Genomic DNA, 22,072 nt, shown 5'->3' with positions numbered 1-22,072 from the left:
TATGCATACAGTACTATCAATATGAAAACAAGGAGAAAAAATTTCCACTGACTGTCTCAACATAAACCAGTACTAGAACGGCCCGCCCTCCTCCCCTCTCCTCTCCTTTTTTGACATTGTGGTTTGCACCACTTTTAATGAAGGGGTTCCATGCAAATCCGTGGTAGGAAATCCATGGTAGGAAGCTTGCTCCAAAGAATGGCGAATGCAGTTGTATAGATGAAGATTCTCCCCCTAAGTCCATGAAGACAAGCCCAAATCATAGTAAAGTGTACTTTTCCACTTCTAGCTGAAAAGGCTCTCTTAATAACCACCCCTGGGCCCTGAATAAAATTGTTACCTATGTCATCAAGTAGTACCTGAAGAAGATTCCTCAGTATAAACCCAAAACGGGTGAGTGTGAAGCCTAAGAAGGATAAGCTTGGGAAAACAGAGTATAACAAACTGCTTTTGTTATGTGCTTTTGCTATGCATGTTAAAAGCAGAACCTATCCTTGCTGTTTTAAACAAAGATTAAATCCCATAACCTCCCTCCCCACCCTGGAAATGCAACCGTCATTGAGTGTACATAGGATGCCTTTAAGGACAGGAGGTTCTGACCACTACAAGACCTTCAACAAGGTGAGTGGCCCACTACTATGAGGCATTGGAAAACTTCTGTACCAGATGCTGTACCCCTCCTACTCCTCTTTCTGAACTATAAAAGTTCCCCCTTTTCCTTGATCAGGGCTCTCTGGTCTTTGTTCAGAAGCCCTAGCTAGCTCGCATTAATAAACCTGCATTGTTGTTTGCATTCCTGCTGAATTTGGAGTCTTTATTTGAGGTGGTGGGCTTCCACGGACTCTAATAGCAGTTAAAAGTAGAGAAGTGTCTACTATGAAAAGGACATCTTTTTACGTTTGCTTGTTTTTTTTTTTTTTGGCCACCCAGTAGTGATCAGGGGTTACTCCTGACTTTGTGCTCAGGAATCACTCCTGGCAGGCTCAGAGGACCCTATAGGATGCCAGGGATTGAACCTGGATCTGCTGCATGCAAGACAACTGCCCTGCCCTCTGTACTATCACTCTAATCCAGTTCATCTTTTTTATCCAATTTAGTGCTGCATATTTTCTTTTCTTTTCTTTTTCTTTTGGTTTTCAGGCCATACCCGGCCATGCTCAGGGGTTACTTCTGACTCTGTGCTCAGAAATGGCTTCAGACAGGCAAGGAGGTCCATATGGGATGCCGGAATTCCAACCAAGGTCTGTCGTGGATCAGCTGCGTGCAAAGCAAATTCCCTACTGCTATACTATCACTCCAGCCCCAAGTGCTGCATATTTTCTTTTAAGAGGACAGTTTGAATTGTATTTTCTGAATAAATAACAAATAGGCATAAAGACACACTCCAAGCAATTAGCATTTCACTTGAAAATCCTGTTCTTGGGGTTGGAGCCTAGTGCAATGATATTGTTCCTCAGGCCCTTCCAAAAGTAAGCCTTGAGCTCTGTTGGGTGTGACCAAAAACAAAAACAAAATCCTGTTCTTACAGGAATAGCATGTTTCGTAGAATTCTGCGGTCAGCGATTTCCAACCCCAAATTTCAGCTTGGGTTTAATTTCCCAAAGGGATTACTTGATGGGCAATGGTGATTGAATCACCATTGTTTAATGTTTAATGTTTGGACAAACTATTTCTTTTAACTCTCCATTGAAGCGCAATTTCTTCCTATTTCATTCTCAGAAATTCTCAGAACCTGCCAGCCAACATATAGACTGACCCCAGTTCCTGAGCTGTTTGTTGTCTATATCCTGAGAGGTGGAGAAATACTTTCCCGGAAACCAGCAGGGAAAATAGTGTTCCAGGAGGAAGAAGACCAGACAAAGGTGCTGTTTGGAAAACAACAGGCTTCTTAGTTACTTTCCTCACATTGTCTTCTAGGGAGAAGCTAGAAAGAAGCTTTTGCCTTCCCAGTGGAGAGACCAAAGTACTTGGGTATGAGCTGGAACAATCCAGCAGCTTCCAAATGTACTCTGATGGCATTTGCCGTTTTAGCCTTGCAGCCCATTGGCTCTGCAGAGGCAGCATGTAGATAAAGACACACCATGTAGGATTTTTATTTTGAAGTAGTTAACTGCTGGCATCTTCAAACTATTTAGACTAGTGGTGAAGTAACACTAAGTTCTTTGAAGACTAGCAGCTGTGAAACGCCAAAGCTGACCCATCCAGAGTCACCCACCACTTAGAGGTAGGAGAGACCAAGGGAAATGGTTTCTAAAACATTTTTTTTAATTCGAGTTATTTTTAGCTTGTGTCAGTTGGTCCTGTCAGGACATAATGAGATGTCACCATTGGTGACTTTGATGCACTCACCTTGGGGCAATCATTATACCCAGTACCGAGCTCTTAGCCTAGGGCTCTCAGTGCTTCTGGCATCATCTCTCTCCCTTTCTTGCGTGCACTATCTTGAACCAGGCCTTTCTGTTATTTCCTGGTGGCTCTGCCTTTGTGATAGCTACTGGCTCCTGGTGTCTCCACTAATGTCCAAAGCTAAAGGCCACTCTCTCATGGAAAAAACACACCTTCATGAAAAAACACCCCACGTGCTGGCTGCCTCCTGTCTCCACCTGCAGAGATGAGAGGTACAGTCATGCATGGCTGGTCCATGGGCTGCAGCACCCAGCTGTCTGGGTTTCTTTTAAGTATCCTGATTCCTAAACAGCAGCCCATCAATTATTTTTCTCTTCAAATCCCAACTGAATGGATCCCTAACTCCTGACTTTGTGTTTAAGCAGTTGGCCATAAAAAATTTCCCCAGAATGTCTTAACCATTGTGGAGTTAACATCATGGTGGCTATAAGACATATTACCCTGTTGTACATCAATCGTAGGAAAAAGGCATGAACAGGGTTGATCTGCAGATTCTTGTCTGAAGAGGAAAATAGGCATTTGTGTTGGTGATTTGCCTTGAAGGATGAATTGTTGGCATTAGACACTATTTTACATTAGCTGGTTTGTTTAGACTTTGGTGTCCTGTTCTGTGTGGTGCTTGGGGACTACTTCCAACATGATGCTTGAGATTTGCTTCCAGTGAACCAATTGAGACTGTGCGTGTGGAAAATATCCTGATTTCTTGAATGCAAAGTACATGATCCAGGTCTTTAAGGCATCTCCCAGAGAAGACATTTTTAGTAGAATTCCTGACAATATATTTTTATTTATTCAATATATCTTTATTTATTACAACTGTTATTGTTGGGGGTTGCACACTTGAATCAAAATGCTTGCCCATATATGACTGCAATGTATTAGGGATCATGGCGTCTGTTTAAAAGATAAGGGCTCTAAACAAGAGGGCTTCTGGGACTCTGCTAGAGGCATGAGAGCAGCCCTGGGATTCAAATTCATAACCTCATGGTCAAGCAAGTGGGTATTTATGCTGCTTAGCTTGACCTTGGCCTGATGTTAATGATAAAGCACATTTTGAATACTTCAATAATATTTCTTTCTGTTTTGAAATTCTTTGTTTGAATGAATCTTTGTGAATTATATAAAAGTTATTCATGATTAAGTTTCAGTCATGTGGTGTTACAGTACCAATTCCTTCACTTGTGTCTACTTCCCTCCACCAGCATTGCCAGTTTTGCTCCTGCCCCAGTTTATTTCCATGACAGACACTTTTCCCTTCACTATTGCCTTAGAATTTCCTTTCCTGACTTTTCCCTCCTATGTCTACTCTAGTTACATGCTTCCTATGGAAGACCAGTTCACCTGCTCCTTTCTATTGCTTTTGGCATTTGTTCATCCCCTACTATGTTTCTTTATGGTCTGCATATGAGTAAGATCGTTCTATGTCTGTTTCCCTCCTTCTGACTAACTTCACTCAGCCTAATACTCTCTAGATACATCCAAATAGCAGCATATTAAATGACTTAATTTTTTTATTACAATCGAGTAGTATCCCATTGTGTATATGTAAAATAGTTGTTTTGTTTTTATTTTGGGGCCACACCTGGCTAGGCTCAGAGTTTACTCCTGGTTGTTCATTCAGGGACTGTATGGCATGTTAGGGATAGAATCTGGGTCAGCTATGTTCAAGGCAAATGTTTTATCACACTGTATTATCTCTATGGGTCTTGTAGAGTGTAATTGTTTTTTATTTTGTTTTATTTGGGGGCTATATCCAATAATGCTCAAGGATTACTCTTGGTTCTGAAATCAGGAATCACTCTTAATGAGATTCAGGAGACCAAATGGGATGCTGGGGATTAAACCTGGGTCAGTTACATGCAAGGTAAATGCCCTACCAACTGAATTACTTTCCCTAGAATAGGTTGTTTTTGTTTGTTCGTTTGTTTTAGTTTTTGTTTGGGGGCCACATCTGGTGGGTAAATGCCCTACCAACTGAACAACTTTCCCTAGAATAGGTTGTTATTTTTGTTTGTTTGTTTGTTTTGGTTTTGGTTTTTGTGCCACTTCCGGTGACTCTGAGCTCAGAAATTGCTCCTAGCAAACTCGGGGGACCATATGTCCCTGGTTGGCCTTGTGCAAGGCAAAAGCCCTATGATTGTGCTAATTGCTCTGACCTTTAAATGGTGCTTGTGTACCTAGGTTGTTTGTAGATTTGGGCTGTAATGCTGCAATGAGCATAGGAGTCCAGATGTTTTTACTGCATTGTGAGTTTTGGTTTGGGGGTATATTTCCAGGAGTGGAATTGTTGGGACATATGGGAGCTCAATTTCTATTTTTTTTTGACCAAAGTGGCTTACATATCTTTCACAATATTCTTTTAGGTCGATATTAACATTGAATGTCCATATTGTTTTCAACAAAAGTTGGACCAGTTGACATTCCCACCAGTAGTGAATGAGGGTCCCTTTTTCCCTACATTCACTCCAACACTGTTGTTCTTTTTGATGTTTGCCAGGATCTGTAGTGTAAGATGATGATTCATGGTTGCTTTAATTTGCATTTTCCTGATGATTAGTAATACATAGCATATTTTTATTTTACAAGTATATCTTTTGGCCATTTGGATGTCTTCTTTGATGAAGTTTCTGTTCATATCTTCTCCCCATATTTTATGGTGTTGGGTTGGATTTTTTCTTGTAAAATTTTGCAAGTTCTTTGAAGATCTTAAATATTAATCCTTTATGTGATGACTGATGAGCAAATAATTTCTTTGAGTGTGGCGTGTCTTTGTATTTTGGATATTGATTCCTTTGAAACAATATTTGAAACTCAATATTTCTACATATTATTTCAGTAAGTGGTTATCACGCCATTTCCTTGATCCTTTCTGTAATGGGTCAGTATCCAACGGACCTATAATCTCAGAACTCTTTAAGACTTTATAATATCTTTATATTAATTAAAATATTAATTATCACAACATAACAATACATTAATTTATTGTTACTCTATTGTTGATTATTAATATATTGCTGTATCAATATTAGTTATTATTATTGATTAATATCAATATTAATAATTAATATTGATATAATATGTTATTTTTGAAATGCCTTAATGTTATTCCAGAGATGGCAACCATAGCCCAGATAATCACTTATTTACCAAATAAAATGAACCAGAATTTAAGTTGATACATTTATGGTCTTAAGCTCTCAAGAAAACATATCACCATGTTACTAGATCAGAATTAATTTCTTTTTGGCTCATTTTAGAAAAGTACAGCAAATACTGTATACTTTGCAATGTACCTTGATATTTTTTCTCTCAGTAATCCATTTGAAGATTTTTTTATATCTCAAAATATACATATTTTGTTAATGTTATTATAATTTTATGAATGACCAATTAGCATATTACTCAACTCAGTAAATCATTCACAAGCTAAGTTTGAGAATCCTATTAGCAATTACCAAGTTACACCCAGAAGATTTTGATAGACTTTTCTATTTTAATGCTCCTTTATATGTTATAAGCCTCACTTTTAGCAAATGTGAATACAAAAGTAATTCATCTTTACTAGTGGCAAAGATTTACTATTTAAATTTATTTGATTCTTCAGTGACTGGTTTCTTTACTGCTTATTTTATTCAACAAATGGAGAAACTCAAATTCTGGTGTCTTATTCTATTAGACGAAAGACACACAGCAAGTGGTATGCAGGCTAGGATCATAGTTCAGGGGCTCTCCTGGTTTCATGGACTGCTTATTAAGTCATGTTTCAATTAGTGCATCATTTCATATTCCCTGGTGTCTCATGCAAATGCAAAATGTGTAAGTTAGGAGATAATGTTTTTAAGAACTCCAAATTGTATTTGAACATAAATTCTAGGATGCTGACTCACCTTGAGAATAAGCAATTATATTAGGAGGAGAGGGTTGCACAGTTGGGGCATTAAGGACCCATGGCACTACATTTGGTTTTTTTTACCCTTTGAGTATTGGGGCAAGACCCAGTGCATTGTGTGTGATATACAAAACTCAACTATGGTTACATGGATTTGAAACATGCCTCAGGTTTAGAAGCAATGATCTTTTCTTTCTCTTTCATTCTTGTGATTATTAGTGTAATCTTTGTCAAATCTTAGAACCTCTACCTATGCAACTCACTTAGCTGCCTCATAGCCTATTAAATTGATTTTTGATTGACTTACTTCTGATTAAAAGTTTATATATTTTTTTTTTCTTTTTGTGAGATAAGGTTTGGTCACACCCAGCAATGCCTGGGACTTACCTCTGACTTTTGGCTAGGGGTCATTCTTAACCATGCTCAGTGAACTACTATTTGTTGCCGTGGACGTCCTGCATCTCAGCAATTCTTGTGAGTCATAGCACTACACGATAGGAAAGCAGGAGCACGAGCGGCCGAATATGAAATATGAAATAAATGAAACCACACAGAGAATGTGGGGTCAACACGTTTCTGGCAGGAGTGCGCCAAGTTTAATTTTTTGAGCAAGGGAATTTATAAGGGTAAAATTAGCCACAGGTGAAGAATAATTGCAATCACAAAGCCTAGTGTAATAATAACAATACCTAAGTTATGGGTGTAACTATAAAAATGCTAAGTTACAAGAGAGAAGGTCACAGCTCAAGGTAACTCTTAGCAAGTTTGCTTTAAATGCAAAATCAGGATTAGGAGAAAATAGGAAATATCTAGAAACTTGGTCTTTCTAGGCTGGACTCTATTGTTTTAGAGGTTAAATGAAGGGAGGCACTAAATCCCCAAGAATGAGCTTCCCTATTTCTAAAAAAGGGTCAAAAGTCAAAATCTGTATTCTGGTTACGCCCTTGATTACCAGAAACTGCAGCTGTAAAGGACATATTTGAAAAGGAGAGAAAAATTGTCTTTGCTTTTAGGGCTGACTATATCCAGAAAAAGGGGTTCTCAAATAAACTTTGGTGCTGGAATTTCTGAGCCAAATTACAAATTATTTGATAGAGGCTATTATTTTGCCTGATATATACAAAGGAGATATAGTCAAATACTGGCTGAAAATGTAATGCCAGGCGTCTCTTTGGAAATTCCTCAACCATCCACGCAGGGGAAAAAGGCATCCACAGCAGGTCTTTTGAGGAACCCCATGGGGGTTAAATTAGTTCTACCCACCAGGAAAATCTGAGGATACATCTTGTGGGCTGAGCCCCCCTAAAAGCTTAGGCATGCCCTGGCAATTTGTGGTGTTAGAGATTGGACTGAGGTCAGTTTAATACATGCAAGAGTTTTAACTGTTGGATTATTGGACCCACTCTGAACAATATTCTTACTCCACCCTAGGGTGTGGTCTGGTGATGGGATTATTGGATTATTACCTACTTGGTATTCCTCTCCCACCCTAGGATGTGGCCTGGTTCTTGTCAATAAAAGCAAGGGTCTAGGAAGGTAAGCTTTTATTCTTCAGTATTTCTTCACTAAGTTGCTTTCCTTCTTAGGAGCAGAAGGCTTGTGTGGTAAGGTTCCTGGTGTGAGTGCTGGATTTTCTGAACCTTTTCTTGTACTTTTTCACTGTGTGGATGATTTCCTGCATCAATATTTGCTCCCAGACCTGTTTCTCACCAGAACCTTGTTTTGGAGCCTGGAGCCCAGTTATACTTAACTTCACTGACCTGAGGTCAGTCGTGTGTAATGCAAGAGCCTTAACCTTTATAATATCTTTCCAGCCACAACTGACAGTGTTTTATTTTGGGGGGATGATCAAAGCTTGGATGTAGATCTGGGTGGTACTTATGAGACCACGTAGTGCTGGATATTGAACTTGGGGTTCCTCTGTGTCCTATAATTACCCTATCGAGTTATCCTTTTACACCCACAGGTTTCTATTGTTAAGGTTTTAACATCTATTGGATTATTTTTGAAAAACCATTATAAAAAGTAACACACACATCTTTACCTATTGAATTTGCTGGAGATCTTCCAGTGATATTCAGGCTTTGGGATGCTGAGGCCAATCCCAGCAGTGCTTAAATTCTGCAGAACCACACTGTTGATGCTCAAGGGAACATGGTTAATTCTAGGAATGGAACTTCGATCAGGTTCATACACACCCGAACCCCTATGTTAGCCGCCTAGACCAAAGAGCATATTTTAACACTCACAAGACACTCAATTTAATTACTTTATGATGGACAAAACAATGTATAAAGAAATGATAGTGTGACTTGGCTAGTATTGGTGCAACCACTGATCTGAGAAAGTTAAACTCTAAGCCATGTAGTAGTAAAGAGTCAGCTCATGACCCCATGTTGGGAAGGCAGGAATTTTTTTTTTTTATCACTGAGCCATCATGCAAACCCTAGTTCTTCTCTTTTTAAAGTATTATCAATAATCAAGTATGTACTTTTACTTTGGGGGAGCACACTTGGTATTGCTCAGGGACTGTTCATGTGTTCAGGAATGACCCTGGAAGCGATTTTCAAAATCATATGTGGTTTATCATGTGTGAACTAGGCAGGTTATGACCCTTGTAGCCACAAGAATGGTAAGGGCCTTTCCCCTTGCTCTTTCTCTCTGGCTTACAGTATTTATTTTTCTTTTTGGCTTTGGGAATTATATATGGTACCAGCAATTGAACCAAGAATGGCACCTTGCAAGAAAATGCCTAAATCTCTAAAATATCTCTTCAGTGCCCAACAATAAACTATATTAGCTCACTTGTGAGTCACTAAAATAGTTTATTAAAACAAATTATTGAGGAAAATAAATAATATTTATTTTGAGTGAATGACTCTAGACATCTGTTTTATTTTTCCTCTGGGATAAAGAACTTACTTTGTCCTTAAATGAACTCTGTAAAGAGCTAAATAATTTGCCTTATCATTATTTTGGCAGATTTTACTGTCATTAAAAATTTAATTCGTGCATAAGATTTTAAAAGATACCTTGAATAATATTGAGATTAATTCCTGCCAAGTAAATATTTCCTGATCAGAAATACTTGATTATTTTCTTATTAATCAAGAATGATATTTTAGAATCACTAAAAGGAGGCTTATATCCTACTTCCTCTCTTTTTGCTGATACTCTTTGCTGGATAATATTTAAATAAGTGGGCCCAGAGAGATAGCACAGCAGCGTTTGCCTTGCAAGCAGCCGATCCAGGTGGTTGGTTTGAATCCCGGTGTCCCATATGGTCCCCCATGCCTGCCAGGAGCTATTTCTGAGCAGACAGCCAGAAGTAACCCCTGAGCACCGCCAGGTGTGACCCCCCCCCAAAAAAAAGTAATAATAGAAGCTTAGTTATTTAACTAGACAAGAACTATTGTGAAGATCAGAGTCCAATAGTTAGAATTCTAAAATTCTAAATGTATAGCCAATATTCTAAAGTTAAACATACAAAACATGACAAAAAATTCTGATTTCTCATATGCTTTCACAGGGGATTAATACCTATCTATATGTACACAAATTATACCTTTTATTTATAACAATGAGTACCCATTCTTGGCTAAATTGAAAAGAAACCCAAAGATTCCAGTCATCCATAGTATTTTTTAATCTCAGAATAACACTTTATCTTATCATGACAACAGCTGGTTATTTTGATCACTGCACATTATACATAAGTGAATTATTTGCCTAAAGCAACATAAAAGGATGTGTATGGTTATCTTAATTGTACAGGTGAAGAAATAGAAACTTAGTATGCTTAAGTTAATTTGCATAGATTTATGCAGACAGTAGCTGAATTTGCAAATTTATATTGATTCCAAAGTCCTGTCTCCAATTAGAGCTCTATTACATAAACAATTGCTTACTCTTAGGACCAGAAAGATAGTACCGGGGTAGAGTGATTGCCTTGCATGTGGCCAGCCCAGGTTGATTCCTGGAACCTGACATGGTTCCCTAAGTCCACCAGGAGTAATTCCTGAGTGCTAAGCCAGGAGTAAGCCCTGAGCATCACTGGGTATAGCCCTAAAACAAAACAAAACAAAATAAAACGAAACAAATTGGTTATAGTGATCAAATTTTTCCATATGAAGTTGAGTATAATAAGCTTATATTTTCTCATCTGTCTGTCTTCATAATAACCTTTTATTTTCTTTTAGTTTTTGTGCCACACCTAAGGTTACACCTGGCTCTGCGTTCAGATCACTCCTGGCAGGCTCTTGGGATCATATGGAACACAGGGGATCAAAACCAGGTCTGGCTCGTTCACCATGTGCGAGGCAAATGCCCTACTGATGTGCTTTCGCTCCAACCACAATAATGTTTCTTGAATAAATCATTTAACTTGGTTTCTCTGAATTTTCATGAATTTATAAATATAGTAATTAAAAGCTCTTTTTTTAAATTTGTCCAGAAGTTGTACCTTTGAAGGTGTAAAGTGGGTCATAATGCGATTTGTTTTCTGAATCTAGATAGTTCTTCAAAGATGCTGAGTAATTTAAGACCTAAAACGAGTGAAGTTTCTTCCTAGCCAAACTCACTGTCTGACCGAATATAATCAAATCTACAGATTTGACTTCATGAGTGCAAGACACAAGTATCATTTATAGAAGGAAAATTTACTTGTGTTTTAGTTTTTTTACACAACACAGTGATGCTCAGGGCTTAGATCTGTCTCACGTATCACTCCTGCTGGGGCTCAGGGGATCCATAGATGGTGCTAAGGATAAGACAGGTGGGAATGTTGCACTGGTAAAGGGGGGTATTCTGTTTATGACTGAAACCCAACTACGAACATGCTTTTAATTATGGTGCTTAAATAAAGATACATATATATATATTAAAAACAGCTTGGCTGTATAAAAGGCAAGCGTCATATCTACTGTACAGTCTTACTAGTCTGAAAACTTTTCATTTTCAGAACTTTACTCATAAATTATCAGTACATTCCCCCCTGCAAAGACACACTAAATAAAGGGGAAATCTTACATATAAAAAAAAAGAGCTCTTATCTACTAGAGATAGGAACTCATAGTTGTTTACAATACAGGGATATCTCCTACCTTGAAAATATGTCATGTGGAATCAACTTAGACCTCAGATGATTAGATACCATTCATCCAGCCTTGAACCCTGGATCCCAGACATAGAGAATCGGCACAGCTCTTCACAACAGCTGCAGGAAACAAACTCCATCCAGGACAGCCTTAATACTGCGGGGTCAACAACAAGGGCCAGCTCTAACATGATATCCTGACAACGAGGAAAATGTGAACAACTTGACCTTAGAGCAGATTAGCCTACCTTACCAGCTAACGACAAGACAAAACCAGAAGACTCGGCACCCTTTGGTAGGTCCAAAAGCCAAGATCGTGACTTACAGATGACTGGCTACTAGAACCACGACCAGACAGTATACATACATCTTGGGACCAATAAAAAAGCCCTAGTTTAGGGTTTGAACTATGACTTGCACAATAAGCATGATCCCCAGTCCCAAAGGTCTGACAGAGACAACTGCAACAGAATGGGGCTTCTGGAAGCACAAAGAAAGACGCTATTCTAGGTGCCATCCTAGGTTCAGTGCAAAGACCAAGGTCACCAACCACAGAAGATGGATTAAAACGACACTGAGGTAACAGAACCTCTAGAACCACAAAGACTGACTTCATCATAAATCCCATCTCAGGATTTGTGCAGATACTGAGACCTCTAAACACAGAGCTCTGATTGTATCACCCTGGACAGAGCAGTAGTCTTCCACACACCAAAAAAACACCACCGGGAGAATAAATGATCCTGAGCAAAGTCTAGAGCTGATCCCATGACAGTATACTCCAAGGACGGAGAAACCCCATACTTCTTAGGCCAAGTGAATTCCTTTTCGAATGACCCCAATATTTACTGTGCCAGGGCAGGAGGGGAAAAAATAGAAATACAAAAAGCACAAAACCTTGGTTATTTTATATATATATATATATATATATATATTTATATTTATATATATGTATATATATGTATATATACATATATTTTTTACCTTCATTTATTATTGTTATTATTATTTTTATTTACCTATCTATTTTGGTCGATTTCTCTGTTTGGGTGTGATTATTGAAATCGTTGTCCCCAATTATACTTATTTTTTTCTCTTCTTTTCTTTTCTTTCGTTATGTGCTATGCCATGTTTCTTATTTCAAGACCATGGCGTGTTTTTGGTTTGTTTGTTTGTTTTTTGTTTTTGTTTTTGTTTTTTTTTGTTTTTTTTTTGCTTTGTTTTTCGTCTGTTTTTTGTGGTGCTTATCGATATAGCTGGAGTCCTCACTGGATAATTGACACTTTTTTTTGGTACTGGTGGAGTGTTTCACCTTCTTTCTCTCCTTCATCTCCCAAATCGATGATGAGAGCCTCTAGAAGGATTCCACCCATATTTGGAGTATTAGACTCTTACCCCAGTCTATTTATCTTCTCTTTTTCAGGCAAAACCACGCAACTTGAACTAGCTAGTCCTGCCTACAGTTAGAGGGGGAGATAAGGGAGGCATCAAGACCAAACAGGTGCAAGACTACTAAGTAGTGGGTTGGATACAGAGGGGACCACATATTCTAGCCGCCCTGGGGGTGAGGGAAGAGGAAATGGGAGGTAGGACAAAAACGGAGGGGTAGGGAGGACAATTTGGTGATGGGAATCCCCCCTGATTTTATGTAAATATGTACCTAAAATGTTATTGTCAACAATATGTAAGACACTATGATCAAAATAAAAATTATATTAAAAAAAAACAAAAATTATCAGTACAATAATATTGTACTATTTTGAATGTTATAACTCTTGCTAAACTATACTGGTCTACCTATCACTTTAAAAACTTTAAAAACAGTTTTAGAACTGAGTATAAAACTTGAGTATAGTACTTACCTTTCTTGTTTTGTTTTGATCCTTGGCATCCTATATGGTTCCATAAGCCCACCAGGAATGATCCCTGAGTACAGAGCCAGGAGTAAGTGCTGAGGATCGCCAGGGGTGGCCCCCAAACCAATTCAAACAAATGAGCACAATTTGAGGTCTGTCAAATGGTAGAGCATATACCTAGGGGAAGACAACTCCACCATAGTGCTTAAATAAAGAAATCATTTATTTATTTTTTTTTAGAAAAAGAAAGTACATTTGGTAATTGGTTTTTTTTTTTAGTTGTTGTTTTGTTTTGCTTTTGAGCCACACCTAGTGACATTCAGGGGTTCCTCCCAATTCTGCACTCAGAAATCACTCCTTGTAGGCTCGGGACCATATGGGATGCCAGGGACTGAACCCGAGTCAGCAGCGGGCAAAGCAAATGCCTTCCCTACTGTGTTGTCACTCTGGCCACAATATTTGGTAGTACTATCATTTGTATTTTCATATGAAGTTATCACTACAAATTCAACAAGTTATAGATTCCTGCCCATCTGTTCCTTCTCTTCCCCCCTTCCTGGGCAACCATTGGTAGGTTTTCTGCAAATATAGATCAAATTAATTTGGATTGCCTAGTATTTATATAAATGAAAGTGTACAGTGTAAAGTGTATAAATAATGTATATATTTCTATATACACATATTGGTTTTTTTTTCCAGTGTTATTGAGATTTGTTCTAGGTTTAGTATTTGTCCAATGTTCATTTATTTTGTTGCTGGATCATATTTGGTAAGTGTTTAATGCACTTTGTTTATCCATTCTCTTTCTGGCAGATACTCAGCTTGCTCTTAGTGTTTTTCTATTACAAATACAGCTGCTGCACTGAACAGTCATGTATAAGTTTCTGTAAGCATTTACAGTTTCCTTTTCCTTGGGTAAATACCCAGGAGAGGAATGATAAGATCATATTATAGTAAATGTTGAGCTTTTAAAGAACTTGCCAAGCTGTTAAACAGAGTCCTATTATTTTACATGTTCACCAGTAGTCGTAGTATATGAGAGTTCTAGATTTTCCATAGTTTTTTTTACAAGTGAAAAGGACCAATGATTGGACTTGAGCCATTCTACCTACAATTTTTTTTAATGCTTTTAACAAATAAAGGAATATTTATTTGATGGTATCAACATTTAAACTAGGATAATTATAGAAAATAATATCCAAAGGAATGTCTGTCTTGATTTATATTAAATAACATTGACTTTTATATATGCTAGAATGTCTTAATGTTTAGATTTTAATATATTATAATTAGAAGGACCATATGGGTGGATAAAATTTACTTATGGTGTTCTATTTGTGGATTTAATTAAGCTTAATAATTTTCTCTCCTTTTTTGTACTTTTTTTGGGGGGTCACACCCGGCAGTGCTCAGGGGTTACTCCTGGCTCCACACTCAGAAATCACTCCTGGCAGGCATGGGGGACCATATAGAATGCCGGGATTTGAACCTATTACCTTCTGCATGAAAGGCAAATGCCTTACCTCCATGCTATCTCTCTAGCCCCCAATTTTTATTTTTTAAATCTCCTTTTAACCCTTTATTTCCCTTTATATCCAATGTAAGTAATCATGTGGCTTGCCAGCAACACTTTTTTCACACTTTCCAGTTCCATGCTTCTTATTTATCTCCTATATTGTATTGAATTTAGTTGAAATTCTTTTCTGAAAAAAATTAAGGTTCTTTAGTGCTTATTTTGTACCATACAGATATTTTGTATTATACATTTCAAAGATAAAAAAGCTAGTCTTTTTAATCTAATATTTCTATTAACTTGAGCAAATAATTTATTTGACAAGATTTTAGTTTTCGTACTTGAAAATGAGAATCATAAAAATATTTTATAACTCAATTGAGTAGGGGTTCTGTGAAGATCAGATAAAATAAAATTTGTGAAGGAAATTTTGCTACTGAACCCTTATTTAGACATTCATTTAGATGACTATTATTGATGAAAGTTTGTGTCATTTTCTTTGGAGTCTTTTTTGATGTTTTTGTTTTTGTGCAATACTCAATGATTCTCAGGGGTTACTTTCTCACTTTGCACTCAGGAATCACTGTTAGCTGTGCTCAGGAGATCATATGGGAATCTGGGAATCGAACCAGGGTTGGCTGTATGCAAGGTAGACACCTTATATGCTCTGCTATCACTCCAGACTCACTTTGTATTTTTTGAGGTAGTTATTTTATCTTTAAATAGCCTTATAAACATCAATGAGCTAGTTGAGAACTTTTGCAATATTCAGTGAGTAAGAGCTTATGATGAGAAAAAATTAGTCTGAGATATTAATGTAAATGCTGAAAAATTCCTGGTAGTTTGGTGTTTCTGTAAAATGGCAAGCATCTGAGAAAAAAGTTTATTTTCATAGGTTTTATACTATATATGTTAGAATAATTTTGAGAATTGGTTATTCCTTTTGTTTACAAATTGATTATATAAAAATCACGGGGACGGTGGTTCGAATCCCAACATCTCATATTGTCCCCGGAGCCTGCCAGGAGCAATTTCTGAGTGTAGAACCAGGAGTAACCCCTGAGTGCTGCCAGGAGTAACCCAAAAAAACAAACAAACAAAAAAATCAGAACCATGAACTCCGGTTACAGAAAATCACATTTATTGAACATAGGGATCATAGTGATCATTATTATACTTTGTTTTTGTAGCATGTAGAAGTTTACTCATGACATTTTTTAAAAAATAATTTTTTTTCTAGCATTTTTTTTATAAGGAAAAGGTGTATGGGGATTATGTACAGCCACACACTGTAGATAAATGGATTCGTTGGTACTAAAAATACTCATAAGACTTATTATCAGAAATTGTTCTGATCTTTGAGGTAAGAATTGCATTCTGATCAATGAACACTCACTCTTCATGATCAAAGATGAACCAGTTACCAAGGAAGAAAGAAAAACTAGGTCAAAATGAAAATCAAAATGAGAGTACACACCAAAATCATCTCTTTTCTTCCTACCTCCATAAATATTTGATTTTCTTTCTTTTTTTTTTTTTTTTTTTTTTTTGGTTTTTCAGGCCACACTCGTTTGATACTCAGCGGTTACTCTTGGCTAAGCACTCAGAATCGTCCCTGGCTTGGGGGGAATCATATGGGACGCCGGGGGTTCGAACTGCGGTCCTTCCTTGGCTAGCACTTGCAAGGCAGACACCTTACCTCTAGCGCCACCTTGCTGACCCCAAATATTTGATGTTTCTAAATTATATTTAAAAAGCTTAATTTATTGTATGACACCATAGATTGTTTTTATCAATTCAATACTCCAATAGCAAAATTTATGATGACATACATTAGTAGAAATGATTTTTCAATCTGAGAGTCAAGTAACAGTCATATTTTTAACAACGTAAATAAGGTAATCTTGATGTTCTGAATTAACCCAGAATTTTAGAAATAATATTTTTTAATGATGTTATATGCTCATGCAACATATGTGAAACAACTGAAAATAAATGTTAAAATTATGTATATGATAGAAATGATGTGGTAGATACTGTTTGAGCAAGGATTGCATAGTTCTCAAGGACTTAAAGTTCTAATTTTATTCCTGAGTTTTAGCTATGTTAGATTATTTAGAGTGGAAAAAATGAGTGTGCTTTGTAGGAGTAGGAATGGAAAATACGAGTTAGAGGAAAATGTGAAAATATTTTTGCAGGGCAGCCATTCATCATGGGCCAGGTGTAGCACCAATGGTACTGATATGAGTCATTGGAGAATCCAAGTCATAAAGTCATGGCTTGAATGCTAATCATTAAAATATGTAGATTAATGGATATGCTGTTGTTGGGGGGAGTTGGGGGGAGGACAGCACCCAGTGATTCCTAGAGCATACTCCTAAGGTGCTCAGGAGGCCATATACAGTGTCAACAGGGTTGGCCATTTGCAAGGCAATTGCTTTGATCCTTCTACTAGCTTTCTGGTTTCAGTGAACTGGTCACAACCATACCTGAATAATGTTGTTTTTTCAGTCTTTTATTTCTGTAATATTTTTCTTTTATATTCCCACTTCACATTACTTTGTTCATTTTATTCTTTTGAATACCACACCACTTGGAAGACTTCTGCACAGGGTTAGAATTTTTTTCTCTATTCTACAAATTTTCTTAAGTTGACAAAATAGTGGTCTCAAATTTATTGAATCACTCCAGTAATGCTGAATTAAACCTTCAGTTCATTTAGGCCTTGCATCAATCACCTGAATCATTCCATCATTTTAATATATGAAATCTAAAATGAAAAACTTGCATCATAATTTCCCATGAAAGTCCTCATCTCCTTTCACTTTTGATCCTTGATTTTCTAGTTTTCTCCTAATATGTCTTCTCTATATCTTATCTTATTGTAGTTTGTTAAAGTATTTTCTCTGGGGGTTGAGAGCTTGGGCTACATCAGGCTATGTTCAGGGACTACTCAGGGCAGGGCTCAGGGAACCATATGTGATGCTGAGTTGGCCTCCTGCATAGCAAGCACCTTACCCCTTATATTATTGCTCCAACCCCTCAATTTAAATAGTCATCATCCAAAAGTCATGCTCAACTTGACTTAAAGAACTCTCTTACTTCCAGTAATTCCTATGAGTTGACATAACAAACAAAAGCATCATAAGAAGCTTTCTCCAACAGTATTTCATTTTTGCAATCCCTTGAGTTCTACTGTTATGCCATCCACTTTACAAAGAGCTAATAAGTGACAAAACTGAATCTACTGATGAAGCTTTACTCCTGTTCAGTGCTCTTTCTGCTAGCATCACATCCTCAGAATTCATTTGATATGATATAGCATTTGCATTCTTCAGTGAGATAAACGGTATGCTTTGTTACACAACTATATTTTATACATCTCTGTGATCCTGCTTCTATTTTTTAGCTGCAGATGATGTTAATTTCCTGAAGCATCTCAAAGCAACAGAAACATTGCCAGAACCTTTAAACATGGAAGATGCTCTGTATGTATAATTGTTGAATAGACAAAAAATTAATGAAAGGACCCTACAAAAACGAGAATATTGGAAGCCAGAAAGAGGATGCAGAGTAACATGCTTTCACAATACTATTTTGTAAGTAAAATAATTAAAGCTTCAAAAGGTTAAAAGATTTCTTGGGGTTAACTCACAAATTAGGAATAGAATTAAAAAGAAAAAGCAGAAACCCTGAGCTTCCATGCTGCTGCTTAGTCACTGAATCTTTTTTATTTTCAGCTTTCAGTCATTGTTCTCTTGAATGAAAGAAAGATTCACATCTGGAAAATGATATAGCTAGTGTGATGAAGAATGAGGCTGACCCCATGATATTTTTAAGTACCCAACCTAGTATCAACTATTTAGCATCTTTCTTGATGTGTTTTTCATCTATGACGTTTCTGGTTAAAATTATGTTCTCCATCTAAGTGATTCCCATCAATATGGAGATATTATTAAGATTATTGATGCAAGACACATGAAATCCTGCTATCATCACAGAGAAAGGTAATGCATAAATACAAAACATGATTATTTCTGCCACTAGCAACAGAACTAAGCTTCCACACATAGATTTCACAAGAGGTTGAGACAATAGCAGATCATATACATTCCCCCACTCTATATGGATTATAGAAATGATGTCCCCTGGGATATTTGAATTATTTACGCTTCTTACATAATTTTTGGAAGAATGGGAATGATTATAAAAGTACGTAGTTTGAAAGTGAGATTAGTTGGAAATTAAAATATGGACAAATGCTAAAAAGAAAAATCATGAAGAAACCAATAAAAATTAATGTTAACATGTTAGCATGTAGTTTTAGGTGTGTGTATTTTGTGTGTCCTGTGATGACAATTTTATTTTAAGATGAAGTGTTATTAACTCCAAAGGAGTTAATTAGAAAAAATGATTGTGAGGTCTTTGAAAGAGTCCTTTATGACAGTAGAGACATTATAGAACCTAGAGTTTATTAGAAGTCGACACTTTATAGTTACTTTGACAGGAAAACAGTACCATCATCTGATTTGTTTGTGGTTCACACTTCTTTCATCCACTATGGAATGAAGTTAATGCCTTAGATAAATGATATTATTAAGTGGTTGGAAATAGGGATTACCAGGGTTTCATCTCTGCTTAAAGAATTTCCAGTGTCTTTACCTTTTTATATATGATGATGTCACAATTCAACAGACCAAAATATGTCTTTAATATACTGATAGATTGTGGCTGGAGAGATAGCACAGTGGTAAGGCGTTTGCCTTGCATGCAGAAGAACATTGGTTCAAATTCCGGCATCCCATATGGTCCCCCGAGCCTGCTATGGTGATTTCTGAGCCTAGAGCTAGGAATAACCCCTGAGCGCTGCTAGATGTGACCCAAATTATATATACATATATACATATATATATACATATACATATATATATATATATACCGATAGATATGGTTTGATAGCTAAATGAGGCAAAAGGCACTATAGAATCTTCTCTCAAGAAGATGGACTTAACATGTACTATGAAAAGGTAAATTTATAATCTGACAGATATATAGTCCTAAAGTTTGAACAGAAAATCCTAATATAAAGAAAGAGGTACCTATCCATCTAGTCTGAGGGTCTGAGGCTACATATGCAGTTATCTAACTCTGGAACGCTCAAGGAAAAGTTAGAATCTATTGATTGTGAGATTGATTGTGAGAAGGCATGAATTGAAACTCCAAGGCAGATATAATGATTGTACTTTAGACAGCATCCAGGTTATTATTATTAGCCTAATCCTAGCATGTGGAAATCAATTTTGTATGTTGAATACTTGTCTGATGATTAAAAGTTAACCCCATTTGTTCTTTGAGGAAAACCTTGGCTTTGCCTCTTCCTCATGGTAGGCAAGCTTTCTGTAGAATGCAACTCATAACTTTGCATGCTACATAAAAATTGTAACAGTTCCACCCTGTGGTCTGGAATCCAATACACCTTCTCATTTGTTTTTAGAGGTAAGTAATGGCTTTTCCATGAAGCATGTCAGGTAGTTTTAATTTTTTTGTTTTGTTTTGTTTTGTTTTTGGGCCACACTCGGCAGTGCTCAGGGGTACTCCTGGCTGTCTGTTCAGAAAAAATCTTGTTTATTTTTCATATATTACTTTTTATCTTCATGTACTACTATTATTATTTTATTTACCTATTTATTTTTGGTCGATTTCTTTGTTTTAGTTGGTTATTGAAGTTATTGCCCCCACTTATCTTTTTTTCTCCTTTTTTTTTTCTTCTTTTCTTTTTCTTTTTTTTTTTTTTTTTTTTCAGATTTTTTGGGAGGCACCAGGCAGTGCTCGGGGATTTTGCCTGGCTCCGGGCTCAGAGATTGCTCCTGGCGGGCACGAGGGACCATGTGGGGCACCAAGATTCGGGCCGATGACCTCTTGCATGAAAGGCAGACGCCTTGCCTCCATATTATCTCTCTGGCCCCTTCTTTTCCCTCTTCATGTGCTATGCCATGGTGCCTATCTCAAGACCACGGCGTTTTTTGGGTTGTTTATTTGTTGGTTTTGTTCTGTTTTGGTGGTGCTTAGCGTTTTCGTTGGAACTCTTAATAGATATTTGACACTTCATTTCGTAGGGGTGGAGTGTATCACCTTCTTTTTCTCCTTCGTCTCTCAAACCGATGACGAGAGCCTCTAGAAGAATTTTGCTTATTTCCGGCGTATTAGACTTTTACCCCAGTTTATCACTTTTCTCCTCTTCAAACAAAACCACATAACTTGAACTACCTACTCCTGCCTCCCAACTAGAGGGGGAAATAAAGGAGGCATCAGGACCAAACAGGTGTAAGACTACGAAGTAATAGGATAGGTACAGAGGGGACCACATATTCTAGCAGCCCTGGGGGTGAGGGAAGAGGATATGGGTGGTAGGACAAAAATGGAGGAGTAGGGAAGACAAACCGGTGATGGGAATCCCCTTTGATTTTATGTAAATATGTACCTAAAATATTATTGTCAACAATATGTAAGCCACTATGATCAAAATAAAAATTATGTTAAAAAGAAAAAAAATACACATTCTAAAATACATAAAAGTACATAAAGATTCATTAAAATAAAAACAAAAAAAACAAAAAACAAAACAAAACAAAACAAAACAAAAACAAAAAAAGAAATTATAAAAATAATACTTTGGAAAATACGTTTCTTCAAGAGTAGAATTTTGGAGAGGAGCATGTTGAATATGCCTATAAATTAGTATGCAATTTGATAGCACCCATGTATTACTCTATACCTAATTACACACATTTTAATTTGTTTTTATATAAATAAGTATCAAAACTTGAAAAAAAAAAAAAGAAATAGCTCCTGGCAGGCATGGGGGACCATATGGGACACCGGGATTCGAACCAACCATCTTAGGTCCTGGATCGGCTGCTTGCAAGGCAAACACAGCTGTGCTGTCTCTCTGGGCCCAGTTTTAATTTTAAATCTCTCTTTTTTTGCCTAGATATTTCTGCTTAAGAAACAGATTCAGGGAAGATAAATCACTATGATGACCCGGACCTTCTTGATGCCAAAGCCTGTGATGTTCCACGTGGCTCTTTTGCCTAAAATCTGAGCATGATTGCTAGGAATACAGTCAGGAGTTTACAACGTTGAGCACTATGAGGCTGGAAGAAATATCCACAACCACCCAAAAAATCTGAGAGTAACATATGACTTTTTTTTTTAAAAAAAAGAGGTATTTTATTTGAGGGCCTGTCCTTCATTAACCTCTATAGACAAATGTTTTATGATCTAATTGCTTCCATAATGACAGTAAGATCCAT

General features: G+C 37.0%; 1 long non-coding RNA gene across 1 annotated transcript; it reads left to right on the top strand.

The window, feature by feature from the left end:
* Positions 1-607: 607 nt before the first annotated feature.
* LOC126025581 (uncharacterized) lies at positions 608-21,818 on the top strand. Its single transcript, XR_007501481.1, has 5 exons — positions 608-621; positions 1,720-1,862; positions 18,175-18,358; positions 18,500-18,766; positions 21,751-21,818. It is a non-coding gene; the product is annotated as an uncharacterized LOC126025581 (long non-coding RNA).
* The last annotated feature ends 254 nt before the right edge of the window (positions 21,819-22,072 follow it).

The sequence above is a fragment of the Suncus etruscus genome, chromosome 13 (genome assembly GCF_024139225.1).
Source record: "Suncus etruscus isolate mSunEtr1 chromosome 13, mSunEtr1.pri.cur, whole genome shotgun sequence".
NCBI classification, from domain to species: Eukaryota; Metazoa; Chordata; class Mammalia; order Eulipotyphla; family Soricidae; genus Suncus; species Suncus etruscus.
This window is presented reverse-complemented; position numbering and strand designations above follow the sequence as displayed.